The sequence below is a fragment of the Adiantum capillus-veneris genome, chromosome 25 (genome assembly GCF_014529385.1).
Source record: "Adiantum capillus-veneris isolate H3 chromosome 25, ASM1452938v2, whole genome shotgun sequence".
In the NCBI taxonomy this organism is placed as follows: domain Eukaryota; kingdom Viridiplantae; phylum Streptophyta; class Polypodiopsida; order Polypodiales; family Pteridaceae; genus Adiantum; species Adiantum capillus-veneris.
In genome coordinates, this window is record NC_140955.1 from 111,743,446 (window position 1) to 111,766,600 (window position 23,155).

Here is a 23,155-nt window from a genome sequence, read left to right on the forward strand (position 1 = left end):
GGGGCAGTAGTCAACATAATGGGAGCCCATCTTCAGCAAAGAATGCGTATCACTAATATGAAACCAGCACCATTCAAAGTACTAATGGTAGATCATAGAGTCGTACAGGCGATGGGTATGATTGAAAACATGCAGATAAGAGTTGGGAGGGAGAAATTCAAAACCAATTTCCTAGTCCTGGATGTGTAGGGAGCATATGGGATGCTACTAGGGTGCCCATGGTTGAGAACAGCACATGTTGTTCATGACTATGCAAACCAAACTTTGACCATAGAAGGGGCCAGTGGCAGAATCCAAATCCAGACCAACAATACCAGGAGCTAGAAAAAGGAACTAAGGCCGAAGGAGTTGTGTCAGAAGTACAGAGCCAAGAAGATCGAGCAAATGCTAGCGGCTATGAACATATTCCCTTTGGTAGAAATTGACTTGAATGCAGTCTTGTTGAACAAAGAGCAGGTTGACAAGCAGAAGAGACAATTCCTTGGTCAGTCTACTGAAGTCAATATAGGGGAAATAAAAGTTCAGCTAACTGGAAGGATGGTGGAACTAGCTGATACTGGTATAGTAGAGGAACCAGTATGTTCTAAAGAGTATCCATTGGATCAGAATATTGATTCAGAAATGAATGGACCATCCTGGGATTACGCTGAAGAATCGACCAAACGAAAAGGAGGCGGACCAAACTGGTTGCTTCTAGACGACCAAGAAGTAGAAGAGTGGAACCTAGGATTAGAGGAAAATCCTAGAATGATCAATGTTAACAAGCACCTCAACCCGGCAATGAAGGAAAAGGCACGGAAAATGTTCCAGAACTATAAAGATGTGTTTGCCTGGGAACATACAGATTTGAAGGGAGTAGATCCTAAAGTCTGTCAGCACCGAATACCACTGAAACTGGATGCTAGGCCAGTACGATTGCAAAGATACCGGATGAGCCCCAACTATATAAAGAAGGTCAAGGAGGAGATTGATAATCTTCTCAAGGCTGGGTTTATTACAGAAGTGGCAAGCAGTGATTGGCTATTTCCCATAGTTGTCGTCCCCAAGAAGAATGGAAAATTGTGGGTTTGTGTCGACTATAGGAAACTAAATGCCCAAACTATTAAGGATCCATTTCCCTTGCTTGATGAGATCGCAGGATATGAAATGTATAGCTTCATGGATGGTTATAGCGGCTATAACCAGTTACAGATCGCTCCTGAAGATAGAGCCAAGACCACTTTCATCACTGAGTGGGGAGCTTTCATGTATCTGGTGATGCCTTTTGGCCTGTGCAATGCACTAGCTACCTTTCAATGGTGTATGATGGAGATGTTTAATGAATTTATTCATCGATTCCTCGCCATTTTCATGGATGACTTCACTATCTATTCAGATGAGGAACAACACCTTCTATTCTTAGAAATGGTTTTCAAACGCTGTCAGGAGAAGCGGATTTGTTTGAATCCATTCAAATCTGTTTTTCTAGTCTGGAAGGGACAGCTACTGGGACATGTGGTTTCCCGCAATGGAATAGAGATGGCCAATGACAAAATACAGTGTGTTCAGCAAGCTAAAGCACCCAGAACTGCTTCAAAGTTGAGTTCTTTCTTGGGTTATGTGAATTTCTATAGAAGATTTGTACATAAGTTTGCTTCTCAAGGAGTACCACTATATGAGCTTACAAAGAAGACCAGTAAGTTCAACTGGACTGTTGAATGTGAGGAGAGTTTCTAGAATCTGAAAAAAGCCATTACCAATAAACCAGTCCTTAGGCAGCCAAATTGGGATATTATTTTCCACGTACATGTAGATGCTTCGGGATTGGCAATGAGGGGAATATTAGCTCAGCCAAATGGAAGAACAGACTAGTCGCAGATTTTGCTAGTCCGATTTATTTTGCTTGTCGCAGATTCAGTCAGGTTGAACAAGGCTATATGACTACTGAGAGAGAAACCCTTGGAATGGTTTAGAGTGCTACAAAGTTCAGGCATTACCAGTTGGGAAAGTTATTCCATTTTTATGTGGACCATCAAGCTCTTCTGTTTCTGATTAATAAAGTCATTATTCAAGGCAGGTTGATAAGATGGATGATGTTCCTTATGGAATTTGAATTCAAAATTTTCCATAAGCCTGGCCGAAACCATTGTGGAGCTGATTTTCTTTCAAGAAGTACAAAAGGATATTCAAAATCACCCTTGAGAGATGAACCAGTGGATGCTGATTTATTTTAGTTAGAGATAGAAGAATCAGTGGATCCTGAATGGTATGATATTTTTCAATTTCTTTCCCAAGGTGCCTTTCCAGAGGATTGGAAGCAGAATCAGAAGAAAGCTCTAATAAGAAAAAGGCTGAAATTTCCTATCATAGGAGGATTACTTTATCGACTGGGTGTTGATGGTATACTTCGACGATGTGTCCCTATGGAAGGAATAATGCAAGTAATTTCAGAAGCATATAATGGTGAATCTGGTGGACACTTTTCCAACGAAGTAACCTATAAGAAGATTCTGCAAGGTGGTCTGTGGTGGCAAACCCTAATTGTTGATGTCAAAAGTTTTTGTAAAACTTGTGACTTATGCCAAAGAATGGGTCGACCAACAGCTATGATATGACTCCCTTGATGCCAGTACAACCACTGGGGGTATTCATGAAATGGGGACTAGATTTTATGGGACCTTTTAAGAAGGTTACTCCCATGAAGAAAAAGTACATAGTAATGGCTACTTGTTATGTAACCAAGTGGGTTGAAGCTAAGGCTCTTCCTGACAACACAGCCAAGTCAACTGCAAGGTTTTTATTTGAGAATATTGTCTACCGATATGGATGTCCAGTAGAGATTGTGACCGATCAAGGAACACATTTTATCAATGACACTATGGAAATCCTATTGGATATGCTTTCAGTCAAGCATCGGAAATATACTCCTTACTATCCCAGATGCAATGGACATGCTGAAAGTAGAAACAAGACAATAAAGACTATTCTCACTAAGGTGGTGCAAAAGAAACGAGACTAGTGGGATTTGAAACTTCAGACTGCTCTATGGGCTTATAGGACAACTTATAAGGTAACTACTGGAATGACACCATTCAGAATGGTATGGTATTGAAGTTGTGGTTCCTATAGAGTTTTTGATCCCCAGTCTGAGAATGGCTGTGAAGTATGGGTTAGACTTCAACCATAATCTTAAAAAGAGGCTAGATGAACTGATGCAATTAGATGAACTCAGGCAAAGGGCTATGCTGGAACAAGAAATTGTTCAACAACGAAGGAAGCACTGGCATGATCACCGAATTAAAGTTTGAGAATTCTAGAAAGGAGACTTAGTGCTTCTATATCAGTCTAGACTGGGTCCAAAGAAGCCAAACCTGAAGATTGCATGGGCAGGACCATTTGAGGTAGACTGGGTCTTCTCCAATGGCACATTAAGACTGAAAGATTTATATGGATTGTTGTTTCCAGGAGTATATAATGGGGCAAAGATCAAGCTTTATTATTTAGAGACCATAAAAATTGGGCCAGAACAAGGTACTAAGGAACTGGAACTTGCCGATCAAGAGATATCAGAATCATACATTTTTGGACTTTTTCATGTGCAACCAGTTCCAACTTCAGAACAAGTACCAGTAAAATCAGGTTAGGTTGACCTTAGAATCAGTACCAGTATGGTCCAGCCAGACTGGAAATCAGTCTAGTATCAATGGGGACACACTTTTCAATTTTTAAGCACCCAACGGTCAAATGGCACGCTAGTAGTAATTATTTCAAGGATGGGTCACAGTCTTGTCCAATGCATGTCTGCCATGATAGCAGCAACGCACACAAGTCTAGGAATGGCGAGTGGTGGAGCTTTATGGTGCAAACACGTATAATAGTCAAGAAAGTTAGCATTTTTTCTCATAAATCCCATGCGCGACGCTTTCCTCCTATTAACCATTCGCCATCGCCAAGCTTCGAGGTTTCTTCGCTACAACCGCAAACCTTGATCTCTGAAGAGACAGTTGACTGTCAGCTAGCCTTGCCAGCGACACCAGGAAACGGCTTCGACACGACAAGTAAGTCATCTTCTCCTTCGCCTATTTCATCGTCATCGTCCTCACAATGTATGGGTAGAAGGAAACGCTTAGAGAAAATGCAGGAGTCTCTTGAGGAAACCCAGGCCATAGTTGCTGCTGCAAAGGCAAGCCTTCCCATTATACCGTACAGTAAAATCTAGCATTATGTATTCACTGACCAAGCAATGACTCTGCTACAACTATGGGATCTTCGAGTTGTGTTGCAAGCTACAAGAATTGCTTTTGACGTAGACATCATCAAGCAAGTTCTTGATTCTTTCAACGCTGAAGATGGCAATGCCATGGTAAATGGTAGGAAGGTTTCAGTGACATCAGAAGCCATAGCATTTGCATTTAGAATGCCCAACGAGCCCAAACCTTCTATAGCAACTGCACAGCAGATAAGTATAGCTCTGAAGGAGGATGAAGTAGCTAAACATAAGCGCAAGGCAAGTGGTCAAGGAGTTCCAGTAGCAGGACTAGAAGCGTCCACTACTTACAAGTTTGTAGCCGAAGCAGTAATCCTTAAAACCAACCCAATGTATGTATCCAAAAAACGGTTTGCTATGCTGTTGGCCAAGATATTGGATCCACAAGTTCCTATTAACCTTTGTCAAATTCTCTTGCACAATGTACTCCGGCAAACTGCCAAGATAAAATCTCAAAATGTTTTCAAAGCCTGGTACCAATGTTTGGCAATTCCTGTATTGGGCTACTACCGCAGATGTTAATGAGCAGGTAAAGAAGGCTTGGAGTGAGAAGCCAATTTCTGAGCCGAAGAATATTGAGTTGTCCTCAGACAACAAAGAAACGGACAGCCAAACTATTTCAACATACCTGAAAAGGAAAGCAACTGCAGAACAGGCTGGCAGTTCAAAGAAGCCAAAGACTACATTGACAAAGAGCAGTGAGTTTTTGAAGCAGATAGAAAGCCAGGTCAAGATAGTAAACACTAAGAAAGCTGTAGTGAGCCAGACAGAGAAACAATCTGCTCAGAAGACTGCACCTAACCAGTCAGTAGAAAAGTGCATTTGCTACTGGTTCTGGAAAAGATCAGGCCAAGCCATCCACTTCTGAGAAGATAGCGGACCAGTCAGGGGACAAAGGCAAGAGCCAAATGGACAACGGGAAAGGTCCAGCTTCCTCGACTTTGCCAGGTGGAGTTTCTACTCCCAATACTAAAAACATTCTACAATTGGTAAAACAGGACAAGTTACAGCAAATGCAGACTAAACAATTGAAAGGGCATCTTCTGCTATGCAAAGCTAATTATGCAACTTTACCCTACATAGCTCCAGTGGAAATATATGAGCCTATTGATTCTGATCCAACCACAGTCAAAGACAGATGTTCAGTCCTCATACAGTCTTCTTGGAATACCATTGTCAGTTGTATGGGACAACTAATGGAGGCTAATGGATCAGAAGATGAAGTCAAAAAGCTTAAAGCTGACTTAACAAAGGCACAAGATCAGATTGAAAAGCTCCAAAAATCCCGGGAAGAGCAGAACATACAACACAGGGTACTGGAAGCTCATTCAGAAAGGACTAATGAGTTTTTAAACAAAAAGTTAGCTAAGGCTGAATCTGAAATAATGATCATCAAGAATCAACGAAATGAAGCACTGAGAGCTGCAGAGCGGGCTGAAACAATGCTCAGGATGAAGCGGGCAAATTCAAAAACCTGTTAATGTGCCATACAGCTCTGAATGCTTCTCTGACTGAAAGATACATCTATAGCAGCTTGTCTGAAATTTTAACTCCATCACGCAATGCTGTTTTCAATTTAGAGAATTTAAAGTCCTTGATGGGAAGTATGCAGAGTGATTTGCAGGACAAGGTGATTGAGTATAATAATGCTCTGATGAATCAAGCTATATTAGACTATATTGAGCAGCAGACTTCTTTGGATGAGGAAGAAGAAGACCAGGAAGATGACGTTGACAAGGAGGAGGAGGATCAGGAAGCAGGGCATACAAAGGATGATGATGATGCCCCACCACCATCTCCACCTCTAGGACCTGGTAGTGGTGGGACAGGGCCAACTGAAGGAGGCCAATCACCACCAGACCAGCCAGGCCAAAATGAGGGCCAATAGGAAGGACAGGAAGAAGGGCATCAGTCGGGGAACCAGCAGACTGAAGAGCAACAACCCAGTCATACTTGGAATCAGCCAACTGATCAGTCCCATCTCAACAGAGATGCTACAGGGAAAATGAAAGTGCAGGATGAGGGATCAGTTGTTGATCATCAGCATTGAATGTAGCTCATTACCTTGAATAGGCAATTGAGACATCAACAGGCCTCCATAACCAGACAGTATCTGGAGGATGATGATCTCTTGTCTGACTTGGAAAGATTTCAAAGGCTATATGTGGGAGCCAGCGAAATGGTAGAACATTGGAAACCAGCAGCTTTCCATGATAAAGAAGCTTGCCATCTACCTGCGCATCCCAGTACAGTCCAGCTGCTGGAACGAGTTCCTAAATGGATACTCAATGCTGATGAAAGAGTGGAAAACCCGCACTGGCAAAGGCAGTCTACTGCAGATTGTCGCTCCCTAACCCTGGAACTGGAACTTTTGTTGGGTAACAAACCAACTTACCGTTGTATGAAGGATGTTAGGGTACAACTCAAGGAAGTTTTGGTGCAAATGAAAACTGCCAGAGGTCTTTTGGATCAGAGAGTCAAAACCATTCTTGAGGACCAAACAGCCACTAGCAAAGGACCTTAGACTAGAATGTCAGTCGAAGCACAGGAAACTACTCTCCGAACACTGTTCCATCTAGTGAGAATCACCAGAAAGATGATGCAGCAAGAGAACTAGGCTGTTCTCAATTTCTTAGAATTTGTGCATGATTCTCCAGTTCTCTTCTATGCTGTTCCAGCAAGAGAAACAGAACTGTCAAGATTCTTTCCAACGGTGTATTCTCAACATCCAGAACCAATTGATCGCCCTACATACTTCAAAATCACTAATGAGTTTCAGGATTGGTAAGAGCAATCGATTGTGGAATGGAAGACTTGGTAGAAGTTGTTCAATGATTCTCTCCAAATCAATGACATTCAGGCACTCAAAGAGGAGATGCATAGGATCCAGCTGTGTATGGGCCAGTGGAAGATTCAAGTCAGAGGGCTGACCAGGATTACTAATCAGTTGCTACAACTTACGGTCAAATCTTCTAAATTTCCTGAAAAAGACATTGCAGCAAAGCCGGGTCTTGCATCACAATACAAGGAGATGGCTGAGATTCTTTTCGAAGCTCGAGTCAAAACTAATGAGCCTCTTCCAGAAGGATGGATCCATACTGCTTCGCATTGTCATAAGCTGGTCAGAACCAGACTTAGCAAAGGCAGGCGTACACTCTATGATCCTGACACCAAAACTTATCATTCCCTCATGCCTTATGAAGTAGAGATGACCACCGATCGGCGGGATCAACTTGAGCAGTAGGCCATTTACCGACTGATTTAGAAGGAGAATGTTGGTACTGGGACTTCTCAGGCACCCTCCAGGTCAAAGGGCAAACAGAAGACGGTCCAATGGAAGGATACTGGGTAGTTCCATTTCAGAATTCAGTGTCGACTTTTCTCCTCAGCAGGCAAGTGGAGATGACAGCTCTACCTTGGCCTGATGAGAGCTCCACCTTGGTCTTTTCAGTTACCTACTCGCAATCTTTGTATGGCCATTCTATTAGTGGTCAAGCTGGATTCCCAACATCAGAACCAGACGGTGGATTTTTCAGTCTCACATCAGAATCAGACAGGGGAATTTTTCAAAAATTTTGGAATCTTGCCAAAATTCAAGAAAGAAGGGAAGGATGTAGACGGCTGGATAGTTCACTGTGTGGGAAAGTTTTCTTAGAAGATGGGCAGCGAATTACTTAGTAGTTACTATGGTAATTACTACAGTTAAGCCGAAGTGTATAAATAGGGCCCATTACATTGTAATTGGGTTGGCAATTATTATCATTTGGGTTAGCACCTTGGCTATACTTGTATTTGAGAATCATTGGCAGTATTGTCGACTGTACTTTCTCTCTGTAAATCATATTCGCTGTAATCTTGATCTGTAATCCCAATCATGGCATATATTTCAGCTATACTTACTTCTCGTCCAGTCTTCTGAACCTGAATCTGAATCTGAACCTTATTTCCAGTATATAAGTCTGATTCTTATTTCAGTATCCACATTCCAGTCTAGTCTCTGATTCCTATCGAGTCTGCTGTCTGAAATCTTCCTACACTAGTAGTTGAAATCTTCCAACACTTGAACTAGCTGTCTCAAGAGATCAGCTCCAGTTCCAGTGTAAAATGTGGTCACACTTCACTCTATCATCCCCATGCCTCGACAAAATATGTCGTCCATGTTTGGCTTCTCATCTCTATCACTGCTTGCTTTACATGGAGGCACTTACATAACTTTAGCAATCAAAGAAACTAACATAGGTGCTACCATCTAGGAAAATGTGGGCACACTTCACTATATCATCCCCATGTTTCAACAAAAGACGTCATCCATGTTTGACTTCTCATCTCTGATAGTGCTTGTTTTACATGGAGTCCCATGCATAAATTTAAGATGGAGCAAGCTTTTCATAGTTTCATGTTAGTTATTGTTTTATGCTAAAATATTATTTTTCTCATATTATTGAAATTTTATAGAGTGTTCTTGAATTTTTTTTCACAAGCAAAGTAGAGGAAAACACCAAAATCTGAATGTTTGACTAATGTGGGTTATTGAAATTTTACATTGTGTTCTTTAATTTGTTTTCACAAGAAAAGTAGAGGAAAGCACCAAAATTTGAATGTTTAAGGACCTAACTTGGGCTAATCAATAGACGTGGTAACACTGGAGGCTATAATAGCGGTAATAGACATGGTAATAAACGTGATAATATCTGAAATACAACCCTCCCCCCTCCATGCGCCCTCTCTCTTCCATGTCCAACCCATTTTGGACTCTCTCTCTATAAAACACGATAAAAGGCCACGGTAAACATATTGAGATTTTCATAGTGCCGCAATGAAGCTAGAATTGCATTGCTACGTAAAGATATGGAATCAAAGATTATGCATGAGGAAGATGACATGGAAACTTTCCTTATTGGTATCAAGGATGTTAATGAGAAACTCATTTATGGAGGCGAAGTCATTTCAGATAATTCCCTTGTGCATAGTATTCTTTATGCATTGCCACGTAAAGATATGGAATCAAAGATTATGCATGAGGAAGATGACATGGAAACTTTCCTTACTGGTATCAAGGATGTTAATGAGCAACTCATTTACGGAGGTGAAGTCATTTCAGATAATTCCCTTGTGCATACTATTCTTGATGCATTGTCAAATTCCAAGCAGACTTCTACTTGTACTTGGACACTTATGACCCAAGGAAATTTTAATGTTTTCAAGTTTGATGCATTAGCACATTGCTATTGCAGGAGTTACTTTCAAGAAAAAAAATAGGACTAAACAATGTGCAGCTGAATATGATTTTATTGCTGCTCAAGGAAAAGGTGGTAACAACAATGTAGCCAATTCTCATGGTTGGAAAATCACCTATTCCTAATGCTTCTTCTGGAAACACCTCATTTGAAAATTCTAGTGAAAATGAAATAAAGAAGATACGTTTTCATTATTGCAAAGATAATGATCACTTGATCGATTAGCAATGTCCTAAATTGAAGGCAAAAGAGGCCAAGAAGAAAGATGTTGTTGTGGCGGTTACCTAGTACCTCTCAAAGATCCTCAGAGTCCACCACTCCTAGACCTTTCTAACTTAAATATACAAAGTAACAAAACAAATCACCTCATAGGATTAGTCTAAGGTCACCTACTTAGGGCTCTCGTCCCCGATAGCGGCGCCAAATGTTGTGGTGGTTACGCCGCTAGCGGTGGCTATGATAGCGAGAACTCAACCGACAAACAAGAATGTCAAACGAGGATGGAGCTTGACCCGCAAGCGCATGGAAACAAATAGGTGGGTGTCAAATTACCTACTCAATCTTCTAATGACAATCACTACCAAGGAAATCAAATCTAACTTCTCAAATACACAAGTGACTGAAATCCGTACTACAAAACATGATCTACAGTCATCGAATCAGCCTCAAACTCAAAGGGGGGTCTCTAACTAGGTAAGGACAACCCTATGAATCTACAATACAATCTCAACCTGTAAACCACTCCGTGCGGTAAACACGTATGAAGATAGTCCGAAAAATATAGATGACCGAATCTCGACTCCAATGGTGCTAATGTGTAGCTCTACTCACTGTGGTTCTATAGATATATGTCATGCTCAATTCCGACACACAGGTAGGGAGAAAACTCACATAGAAGCTCATGGGAGCTCACCTCACGTAGAAGCCGAATGCACGCAAGCTTGGTATCGGTGCGTAGCTCTCGCCGTTGCTAACACAATGGCGGTGTCGCTTCTCCAATGGCGGCTCCGTAGCTCGCGTAGCAAGAGGATAGACTCTCTCTCTCTCTCTCTCTCTCTCTCTCTCTCTCTCTCTCTCTCTCTCTCTCTCTCTCTCTCTCTCTCTCTCTCTCTCTCTCTCTCTCTCTCTCTCCCCCCCCCCCTCAGACACAGTCACGGTGCTCAAAAACTCACCTTGATTAATGATTCAAAATTGTGTGCTTAGGTTTACAAAAATTGGCTCTTATACCTCAGCCTTGGAGGTGTGAAAACATCTCTAATCTAATTACATAAGCAGGTGAAACTACTTGGGGAATACAAGATGGAAACTCAATTGAGTCCCGCTAATTACAATGAATCGGCTCCATGAAAAATGAAATGTCAGAAAGACATTTATTACAATAAGTGTTTACAAAAACATGAGTGTGAGTAAAAATGTATAGGTGTGATCCTCCGCTCAACACTCATCCCCTCCACGTTCATGTCATCCCTGACATGACATCCTTGCTTTGTCTTTAGTGGAGTCCCATCAATTTCAGCATCTGAAGATGTGACTCGTATCTCAGGTTTCCAATGGTCAGTGTAGGGCCGAATATCTTATTTTCATGAGTAAAGAAACCATTGTAGAATGCCTCCTCAAAGGCCTGCATGTGGAAGCTCGCCATAAACATGATTCTCTGATAAAAGAGGTGTAATACTTTTGGAGATGGCTGCAAGGATAGATCATACATCATATTTGTCACTTTGTCGGCTGTTGACAACAATGTTGAGCTGGTAGCTTTATCCGGTGCGAACACTTCAATGCAAGCCAATAATGTTCTGCAAATATTTTTGAGCATTTGACACGAACGGTCAGGAGAGCCAGTAAAGAGCTTAATGGTGCCCATTAGGGTTTTCCCCATGTAGGCCTTACTTATTCTCTCTCCCACCTTTGGTCCTGGAATCCTGGGATATTTAAGCCAATTTGGCTTCTTTGCTGTGATCCTGCCATGCTCTTGCCAACTCCTGACTCGTGGCACTGGACAGAATGTTGCATCTTCTATAACTTCATTGGGTGCCTCCACCAAATAGATTAGGTAGGTTGGGTACTTTGTTAACCACCCTTTCCTCCATCTCGGCTGGGAGTCTACTATGTTCTTTGATTCCTCCTCTTTTGTGATGTCATCTTCGTATAGAGTGACATGCTGCTCCTCTTCTATCCTTTTCTTTGTTTTCAACACTTCAAACTTTAGTAGAGGAAGGGGCAATGTAGGTTGCATCCACTGTTCTTGCAACACCTTAGTATCCAACCCTTGAAGTCCGATGGAGAACAGGAGTCTTCTTTCCCACTCCATGGCCTCCTTTGCACTCTCCTCTGTTGCCTGCTCTATTTGCTCGTGCAATCTGTTTTCCTCCTCCTTGGTAAGTCTTGATGTTGTGGCCTCTTCTTGTGCTGGGGCTGGATCTTCAATAGTTGTGGCTTCCCCAGTTTCTGGTAGCTCCATGGTTGCCCCGCCGGTTTCTTCTTGTTGAACCTCTATATATTTTATCATTTTGTCTTGCAGATCTTGGAGCTGCTTTCGGAGGGCCTCATTCTCCGCTCTTAGTGCTTGGTTCTCTGATGTAAGTCGTTCTTCTACAGCCAATGAGCCCTCTGCATTGTTCAATCTTTTCACTTGCTCTAGCCGTAATTCTCTTTGCAAGCTCCGGACTTGATCTTCTAGAACGGGGACTATTGCTCCCTCTGGCTCTACTAATGTTCTGCTAGCTCTTGGTGTGGATCTAAGCCTTAGGATTGTTCTCTCCTACAGCTCCATCCTTTCTTGTAGCTCAATGAGCTCGTCCTTTGTAGCTTTCAATTCATCTTCAATTCTTTCTTTGGCTTCTTGTGCACGGTCCACCTCTCTTGAAGCATCAGCAAGTTGGAGGATTAGTCCATCTCTTTCATTTTCTACTTCTTCTTTGCTATCTCTCATTGTCTTTGATCGGGCTTTGATCTGCTTCAATAGTTGATGCACTTTCTGGATATCTCTTTCATCCTCATCCTCAAGCTCAAGTGCTCTTTCTACTACAGTCTCCTTTAGCTTCAACGCATCCTTTGCCTTCTCAGGTACTAACCTCTGCTCTCTGTCTAATTTATTCTTCGTCCTTGCTCTCCGTTTCTCTCCGTTATTCTTGTGCTATGGCAATGCCATACACAACCTTGAGGGCCTCTTCTTGAGTATATACTGTGTCTATTTGAGCATCATATTGCTCTTTCTTCTCTTGAACTGGATCCGTTGTCTTCTCCTCTTGCTGTATTTCGGGCTTTTCTAGCACATCCACCTCAACTTCAGTAGTCGTCTCCTCCACTATCTTTTCCTTTCCTTTAGGACTTGGCTCCTCTACCTTGCCCTTGCCCTTGTCACCTCTTTTTAATTCAGCTTTAAGGTGTTGAACTTCTGCTTCAGTGTATGGATCTACTGGTTGCTGCTCCAAGATAGCCACCTCTTCTTGGTCTTCGATTTCAGGAGGGTCTTCAATAATTGGTGCATTTGGAGGTTCTCCTTTGTAGGGATTAAGTAAGCTCACATGAAAAGCATTGTGTATGAGCCAATGGTTAGGCAGCTTGAGATGATAAGCCACCTCATTGATTGGCTTCAACATTTGAAAAGGACCATAGTAGCTTTTTGCTAGTTTAGCATAATACTTTTGATGGCCCATAGGATTTTTGCCCGTCGTTTGCATCAATCAAGCCTTAGGAAACTTAAGTAAGACCCAATCATTTTCTTTAAACATTAAGGCCCTTCTATGCTTGTGAGCAGTAGCTTTTTGCCTTAGTTGAGAGATGGATATAGCCTCCTTGATCTTTTGAAAAGATGCTTGCAGGTCACGGCTATACTCATCGGCAAAGAAGATCTTCCCATGTACTTTAAGTAGCAAGGGACTTTTAGGTCACCCCTCTATGATTTCAAAAGGTGCTTTTCCCGTAGAAGTATGGATAGTATTATTATATGCATACTCTACAAGAGGTAAGTACTTTTCCCATTGTGAGCGTTGATCTACTTCTGTAACATAGGTCTTTAGTAGATCAAGAATTGTAAGATTCGCTATCTCACTTTGGCCATCTGTTTGTAGGTGATAAGCCGAAGAGAAATTCAATCTTGTACGTAGATTTTTGAAGAGACCTTTCCAAAAATTACTGGTCATTCTAGGATCTCTATCTGATACAATGGATGTTGGCAATCCATGGTGTTTGAAAATCTAGGATGTAAAGAGAGTTGACATTTGGTGTGTCTTAATAGCCTTCTTGATAGAGATAAAGTGTGCTTGCTTCCTAAACCTGTCGACTATTGCCCATATTCCCGTATTCCCATGGATAGACTTAGGTAATCCAAAGATAAAATCCATGGATATACTCTCCAATGTGAATCAGGGATTGGTAATGGCTGGAGTAATCCAAGTTTCTTCCCTCTATCATACTTGGTCTTTTGGCATACCACACATTTTGAAACATACTCTTGTATGTCCACTTTCATGGTGGGACAATAAAAGTACGTCTCTACTCCTCGAAGAGTAGGTTGAATACCTCTATGTCCCACATAGGGAGGAGCATGGGATTCATACATGAATTTCTCACGAAGGGAGTGCGTAACACATAGCCTATTTCCATGAATAAGATAACCATCCTGCAAGGTGAATGGTTCCTCTTTCTTCCCCAAAGCAAGGGCGGACATTATGTCTTTAAAGTCAGGGTCAGTAGCATACTCATCTATCATAGAAGATAGATCATTGTGAGTTGCAATAGACATAGCATTAACTTTTGGTCATCGTGAAAGTGCATCAACCACTTGATTATGCTTACCAACAATGTGAGCAATGTGGAAATAAAATTGCGAAAGAAAATTTCCCCACCTCATTTGTTTGTCAGAAAGCTTTGTTTGCGTTGTGAGCGGGATGGAAACACACACAATGCCTCTATAATTAACTGACACACACTCTTGGGATGATACACACACACACTATGGCACACCACTCCGCTTACCTAACCCACCTCGCATAGACAGGGAACACACTGATGGAGTGACAGAAGAGAGACTATCCATTTGCCCACTCCACACAGAGAGAGACATACACACACACACACACACACAAAACTCAACTCAAAAGAGGAGAATTTTTTATATTTAGATAAAATTGAGCTTGGGCCAACACCAATGGGGCAAATAGCTCACACCATATGGGTAAAATATGGGAGATTCAATCACAAATTGGAGCAGAAGCTTCGCTCATAGGAGAAACTTACACAGCCCAAACAACAGAAAAATATTGAGGAATTTCAAAAAATGGATAGTGTCATTGCGTCCGGAATGGCCCAAAACCCTAGTCTACAATGTCAAAGTGCTCAAATCCGACCTCGGATGAGCAGTTTATGGCCAAAACAGGCTCCAAAATCAGCAAAAACTCACTTGCGGCTGTTCTTCCTCTTCTCTCCACATTTTTTCTGTCCTTCTCTCAGGTTTTTCAGTTCCCACACTTAGCTCTATTACTTGGGCACCTTTGGCCTTTTAGTTGACCTCAAACGGACCCCGAACAGGCCAAAAAGTGGCCTCGCAGTGCATAGTTGTCACCTTACTGCATCCATCCGCACACCTGGCACTCAACTTTTTCCAATAATGCATCCCACAATCACGTGAAATGGACCCCAAATACAATTCTCATGATGACCTTTTTGCATAATCATCACAAGAAAACACCCATGTTGTGTCCGTACTTATCCACGTGCAAATATTGACCCCATTCGACCTCCTGACGCCACTAGATGCCATCTGACGCACCTGTTTACCTCATGTCGTCGGCCCACGGATAGCTTCCTTGATCAGTTTCATGCACTACCAAATCCTTATTATTATAGAAAAAACACACTGGTACTAGTGATAGTGAAAATCGATGCACTATGTACATGCTATCCTACTTGTACACACGTGGGCCCCACACAACCACCTGGCTCTAGAAAATGGGCAATCCTTTATTTTATGCACCATGCATGTGTATATACATATGTCCAATTCCTTGCTCCAAAAAAATCCTAGCATAGTTTGCCCATCCCCTAGCCTGCTAGATCATTCATGATTAGCAGCAGCAAAAAGAGATATGAGACTCACTGTGCGCTCCTTGCCACACTGTCGAAGCAAGGGACTTGCCAATACACCGTGTGCGAGCCACAAACGGCTCCAAGCACACAACAAGCCTAAACTAGCAAGCTCAAGAAAACAAAGGGTGTGTCAATCACCGCTCTACGCTCGCCTTCGTGGTGGATTCCTCGCCGCGATGAAGAAGAAGCTGCAGTCGTGCCGCGCTCAACCGCTTCGCCGCCGTCGTGCCTTCGTAATGCTCGATCGCACACACACTCTCCCTCTCTCTCTCTCTCACACACACACACACACAAGGAGGTGAAGAAGAAGAAGATGGAGATGGAGATGGAGCAAGAGCACTCTTCAATTGCACAAATGAGAGAATGAGTAAAAATTAGGTTTAGTTGGCTTTTATAGGAGCTCACCCAATTCACACTTGGGCGCCCATGCTTAGCGAACTAATCCCTTGAATGTCCAAGTTAAAGTGCGCCTCTCATCGACGATCACTCTTACCCTTTTCCTATTGGTCCGACAAGCCCGGTACCTGACTCTATCGAATACATAATACACGTCCGTCGTAGGTGATGGGGTGTCCGTGTGCCGTGAGGGTTAACATGCCCCCCTTCCTGATGTAGATTCCGTCCTCGGAAGCTATTGAGTTGAAGCTGGTTCGTCGAGGTGGAAGATCATTTGAGATGAATGTCCTTAGCCTTCTTCAGTCACTGCAAAATCAAACAACATTGGCACAGTAATTGCATTCTCTTAAAAAGCATATGCAGTTTTAGGTAGACACATTGATTGGTCAAACAATTTGTTAGCAATGAACATTAAATTGCAATGTAATCAAATGCATAAACAGATGTAAAGGTAAAAAATTAAACAAGTCTGGGGTCACTAATTTGACGGTCGAAAGGCACTAGAGATCAAGTATTAATACCATGGGTAAGCTTCTTAATTTTCTCTGGTCAATTAAGTTGTTTAATCGCGAGAGCCAAGTATTCATGTTCGAGGGCTGACTAGAGGCTATATCTAGAAAACCTTGTAGTTAAGCTACCATAAAAGGAATTTCTCATGAAATCATCGCCTGACTGATTACTTTTTCGTTGACCCCCCAAGGTCTTTTCACATTGATTCAATTATGATGTGTGTGCTTATTTTGTATGCCTTGGGTTTTTTGCTTTTCAAGGAAAAGCGCCCACACTGGGAACCTCTAGGGCTCTAGTACCATAGGTGATACATGTGAGTGAAGTACCAAATCAAGCTGAGATTTCTCTTCCAGCGTAAGATTTTACAGTGTGGCACTTTGATTTTTTGTTTGTTCATTTTCAACATTTTAATTTTGTAACTTTGGGGGGTCATATAACACTGTTACATTCCCCAGGCTCATCACATTAGTAAACTCCCTTTATAATACTTAAGCTAAAGGTCAATAGGGTTAAGCCCACTAGAAAGCCCTAGTACATTTCATACAATGCTGCCTAAATCGGATTAAGAACCTAAGTAACCATTGATTATTAGGAAGGCATTCCCCATGGTATTAAGAGAAGATTTCTAATATCTAGCTTGGTCAAACTAGCTTAGTCGGACTGCTTGATTTTTACACCTAGACAAGTGATTATGACAAAACATTACATTGAATTAAATGTTTGATACTAAGCAAATGCGCTGAATATTATGCTACCAATCATAATCAAAGCAGACAATCATAGATGCAAAAAGATAAGGGCAATGCTAATGGACAAGAAACACCTGTTTGTGTTGATGGTCGTGCTTGATTTGAAGGTTCCATGAAGGTCCAAATCCTATCAATAGCAACACGCTCCTGTACACACTAGGAAACAAAAGGAATACCTCCAAGAGGCACATCAGTGGGAAAAATTAAAACTCCTAAAAAAAAAACTCAAAACACAATCTAGACCCCTAACCTACCTATCTGTCACCCCTTTTAGAATCAAGGAAAGAGGATATTATATAAACCGGGTGGCCACCCTAAGGCTAGGCCTCTATCCTCATCATCTAGATAAATAAAATCGTTGTCCATGAGGCCATAGTCTTCCTCGGTCTCTATTAGTTCCTCTTCATCATCCTCTTGTGCAAGCATGCTAATCAAGAACCTCGTGATGCGTGGATACTCATCTTGTGCAAAAGAATAAGCATGTGCCATTGGAGACACATTCGCTACTGGGTAGGGATCACTAGTTAGCCATAGACGTATCAGCCATTCTAACTCCTCAAAATTTCTCTCACATGCAAGGCTCTCTATCAAATCCCATTCGCAAGAAAGTATAGGGTAGCATACGTAGAACACTTGTTGAAAAGACAAGGGGTACCTTTCATCAAAAATAGAAGTGCATGCCTCTCGTGAAGTAGCCATTTCTGACAAGACAGATAGATTTGGTTAGGCCTTTAAAACATAAGAGTTGTTTTTGTGTGTTGCTTGAATTGACACGGTGAATTTGGACTTATATGTAAGATCTGATAGGGTGCTCTCTCATTGCTAGGCGCTCTTGCTCTTTACTATTTTTGTTTTTTTGTGAGTATAAGGCTATATATATACATTCCCTAAGATCGGAGATTGAGAGGTCAGGGAAAAAGGTTGAGAGGGAAACAAATGAATGATGACTGTCAGCAAACACTCCCCCCTTCCTTGGGTAGATCATACCGTTTGAAATGAGCTTGTCACCCTTTGAAACCAATTGTTCCAGTTGGTAATAGGTGAGGATTTTTGCCAGTAGTTTTCTATTACCCTAGGTGCCTTGTCAAGTTGCAAGGGTGGTAAGGTACTCTCCCAGGATTTTATTTGCAACGTTGTTGTAGGTGGTGAACTTACCCCGGAAGGTGCAAACTCTTTCGTGCTTGGATGGATATGTACAGTGGTAGGTGGAGGTTGTGTCGAAGCTTCTATTTTCATATAGGAACTACATGAAGAGCAAGAAGCTTCATTTGATTTCCCTGTTCCTGAGCTAGGTGGAACAAATCGTTCTTTCTTTGGTACCCAAACTAGCTCTAGAACGGGTGTGTAACATTCCATGATTTTTTCCTTTCCGCGATTTTCAATTTGTTTTGGAGCCACAGGATTGGGTTTACATGGGCCAGGTGACAGGTAAGAGTACACTTTACGTTTGGGCACCCAGATTTGATCATTTCCTTCATAGTATCCTTGGGCTTCCAATAGTCGTTTAGGAATCCAACGCAGCGTTTCTTTACATTTCTTGGAGTGAGTGGTACGGTTCTTACTAGGTTTCCGTTTTTTTGCATCAACCATGCTCACTACAGAGGTTTTAGGGACCCACTTGTATGTTTTCTCTGTTATATTAGGATGGTTCTTGTGTGTCTCAAGCTTTCTTTCAACTACATCAGTTGAAGCTCTAGAGAGTTGGGCTATGGGGACGTATGGTTCAACCTCCTGGACATGCAATGTCTTGGGTTTTATTTCCTTGGGCAATATCTCAGGGACTATGGCTTGAGTGGTAGGGCTAAGAGTTGGTTTTTGCGTTGTAACACCCTCAGTCCCCCAATCAATAGTGCATTTGGTGGCTATCATCCACGTGCGGCCTAGGTTTATATTACCCTCCATAGTTCCAGTAGGCATGACCAAAAAGTCTTGAGCTACCACCCCATTGTCATAACTGACAGAAGTGTGCCAGATTCCAAAAACCGTAGTTTTTTCCTTGTTGACACCCTTGACTTGGATAATACTCTCAGATAGAGGTGGCTTCCCTAACTGACACCACACCCCATAGGATAGCAGATTGTATTTAGCACCCGTGTCCAATAAGGCGTTATATAGCACTTTTCCATAGGCACTATTTAACTCAATGGGGTATCGTAGAGGTGTGTCAGAGTCCAACCCATCCTCTTCGATTTCCATGTGGAATGCATTTGTGACATCAAGGTTAGCCTCTCGTTTTTGTCTTATACGTTGTTGTCGCTCCTTAGCCTCAGCTTGAGCTTGTATCTTGTTTAGCTCGGTTTGTGCTTTGGCGGCCTTTTTTTTATGAATGGCCCGTAGTTCTTCTTGGCTTAAAGGATCATAATATCTTTTGAATTTACTCCCATTGAGGAATCCAATGGTTTCAACTCCATCAAGAGTTTCCACACGAAGGGTACCTTGTGGGGTAATTTCACATACTCTATATGGTCCTTTACCAGCATATTTCAACTTTCTCTTCTCTTTACGTACTCCATACATAAGGACTTTATCACCAACTTTGATGTCCTTGTCCTTCACATGGCGATCAAACCACTTCTTTCTCCTATCCTTTTCCACAAGAGCATTTTGCACAACCAACTGTCTCTCTTCATCTAGTTTTTCTAAGATAAACAAACGCTCGGTTAAGGGGTTACCATTCCATCCTTCTTGAGAAGCTACCCTAAGACTAGGAATGACAAACTCCCAAGGCATAACCACTTCTTGGCCGTATACCATTTTGAATGGCGTACAATTAATAGCCACTTTATAAGCAGTACGATAAGCCCATAAAGCAGATGTCAACTTCAAATCCCAATCAGTGCGATGAGCTTCTACCGTCTTGGTTAAAATAGAGATTAGAGTCTTGTTGGTGCTCTCGGCTTGTCCATTAGCTTGCGGGTAATAAGGTGTAGACTTATGGTGGGATATCATAAAGGTCGTGGTAAGCTCTCTTATTACCTCATTTATAAAATGGGTACCATTATCACTAACAATTTCAAAAGGGCAACCAAATCTTGTGATAATGTTCTCAAAAAGAAACTTAGCTGTTGTCCTCGCGTCAGCTTTTTGTGAAGCCTTAGCTTCAGCCCACTTTGTTACATAGTCCGTAGCAACTAGAATATATCGAGATTGAGTGTTGCGAGCTACGGGACTAATTGGACCTACAAAGTCTAAGCCCCATTTTTCAAATGGTTGGGTTACTTTAATAGGATGTAAGGGCATTCTGTCCTTGCGCTGTGTGGTCTTGTAACGTTGGCACTCATCACACCCTTTTGTAAAAAGTGATGTATCCTTAAATAAAGTTGGCCACCAATAGCCTGATTGCAGCACCTTTCTAGCAGTCAGGTCCCCTGAAAAATGTCCTCCTGCTATGCCCATATGTGCTTCTTGCAAGATATACAAATATTCATCCTCGCGGGCACAACGCCTAAGAATATCGTCCTTGCCTAATCTATACAGGGTTCCGGCAATCAAACAATAGGGTTCACATTCTTTTACTAGCCTTCGAGCGATATCCTTACGAAGTTCCTTGGGTGGAAAACCATTAACTAAAAAGTTAACAATGTTCTCACTCCATTCAGGCATAGTCTCAATTATGAATAGGGAAGTATCGGGTAATTCATCATCAACTCCTGTAGGGGCTTCACCATTGGGTATGCGAGACAAATGATCAGCCATGACGTGCCTTTTACCGGGTCTCACTACAATCGTGAAATCAAACTCCAGAAGAATTAACAACCATCGTGTGATTCTTCCTGTGGAGCATGGCTTGTTTACCAGATACAGCAACGCTTGATGATCCACATAAAATACAAACTTGTTTGCCAGAAGGTAGTAGCGAAATTTCTTTACTGCATAAACCATTGCCAAACCTTCTCGCTCTGTAGTGGTGTAGTTCCTTTCAGCATCGTTCAATTGACGGCTTGCAAAGCTAATGGGATAGTCCAATTTATGTTCTCCTGGTTGAGTGAGAACACACCCAATAGCAAAGTTTGATGCATCAATATGCACATGGAAAATGACATCCCAGTTAGGTGTCCTTAAAATCAGAGAACTTGCTAGTGTTTTCTTCAATTGTTCATAGGCCTGGTCACACTCTTCAGTCCATTTAAATTCAATGAGAAGCTTGTACAAAGGACGTGCTATCTCAGCGAAAAATAAAATAAACCGTCGATAATAACCCACGTGTCCCATGAACCTTTGAACTCCCTTGTAATTGGTTGGTGGTGGTAACTCTAGAATCACTTTAATTTTGCTCTCATCGGTTGAGATACCATTCTTGGATACTATATGCCCTAAAATAACTCCATGCTTGACCCAAAATTGGCATTTGAACGGGTTCAATGAGATACAATATAACCTACATTTTTCAAACACCTTCCGCAAACATGATAGATGTTCTTTCCAAGAAGAGTAAACACAAAGGTCGTCTAAGAAAGCTTCACAAAACTCTCTCAAATATTCTTTAAAAGCAGTGTTTATTAATCGTTGGAATGTAGCAGGGGCATTTGTTAAGCCAAAAGCCATCACACGAAATGCAAACACGCCAAATTCTGTGATGAAGGCAGTTTTAGCTTGGTCCTCTAGCGCTATCGTGATTTGGTTGTAGCCTGAGTACCCATCTAGAAAGCTATAAGCTTCCTTGCCTGCAACTCTTTCGAGTACATGTTCGGAATATGGTAGGGGGTAATGGTCTCTTCTAGTAGCTGCATTAACTTTTTTGAGGTCCACGCACACCCTGAGTTTCCCATTCTTTTTTGGCATGATAACTATTGGCGACACCCATTCAGAGTGTTCAATAGGATATATGAACCCACATTTGATAAGCTTTTCTAGTTCTTCTTGAATGATCTTTGCGTACTTAGGATTCATCGGGTAGGGTCTTTGTTGTACGGGCTTTGCAGTGCTAATCATAGGGATTGTATGTTGGACCACAAAAGGCGGAACACCTTTCATATCATGGTATGTCCAAGCGAATACGTCCTTGAATTCCTTGAGAAGCTCTTTGAGGACCGCCTCTTCAACTTCTGTGAGGTCTTGGGCAATAAAAACAGGTTTTGATTCTTCACCGGGGTTAGCTAATTCTATTTCTTTAACTATTGCCGGACCATCATAGATTCCATTATTCCCATCGATAGGTATTCTTTGGGCTTTTGTGTACACAACCTTTGCTTCCCCTGTGGTGTAAGATTTGAAATGTTCTCGTGCAGGATGCAAGTCTGTGGATTCTGGTTGTGCGTTGGTTTGTGCTTCCATTTCTGCTTTCTTGTGTTGTCGAGCTAACTCTTGGTTTTGACGCCTCCTTACAGTGCGGCTCAACTTTGGCTTGTCTATGATCTCTAATTGGGCTATGTCATGGGGTCGTGGTCTACACCACATAACATTTTGGAGATATTCACCCCAATTGTCTACCAATTTTCGATGAGCATCACATGCTCCTATATAACTGAGCCATTCTGCTGAGGATCTCTTCTTGTTTATCCTAGCACGTACATTGGCTCGATATCGACGCCTCTTAAGGTTTTTCTTTTTCTTATTTGAGACCTGCTTTTGATTTGCATTTAGATCTGGCTCACTAAAGAAGTCCTCGTTGGTGTCCTCTTCACTCTCGGAGGAGCTATCATCGGTTGATGTGCTCGGTCCTTCCGAATGTTTTGACTCTGAACTTGCTCCACTCTCTAATTCATGAGATTCAGAATCCGTTTCACTCTGGGAGTCAGTGTCCAAGTCGTGTTGGTCAAAGTCTTTTATTGAGCTATCGGTGTCACTGTCAGATTGGTCCACAATTGCCTTGCCCTTAGAAGATGCATGTATGGCACTTATCATGTTCAGAGGTGCAATTTGTGGTACCTCTTCCCCCTCTGGTGTGACCCAAGTGGTTCCTCTATTTCCCCAAGTATCTATGGTTG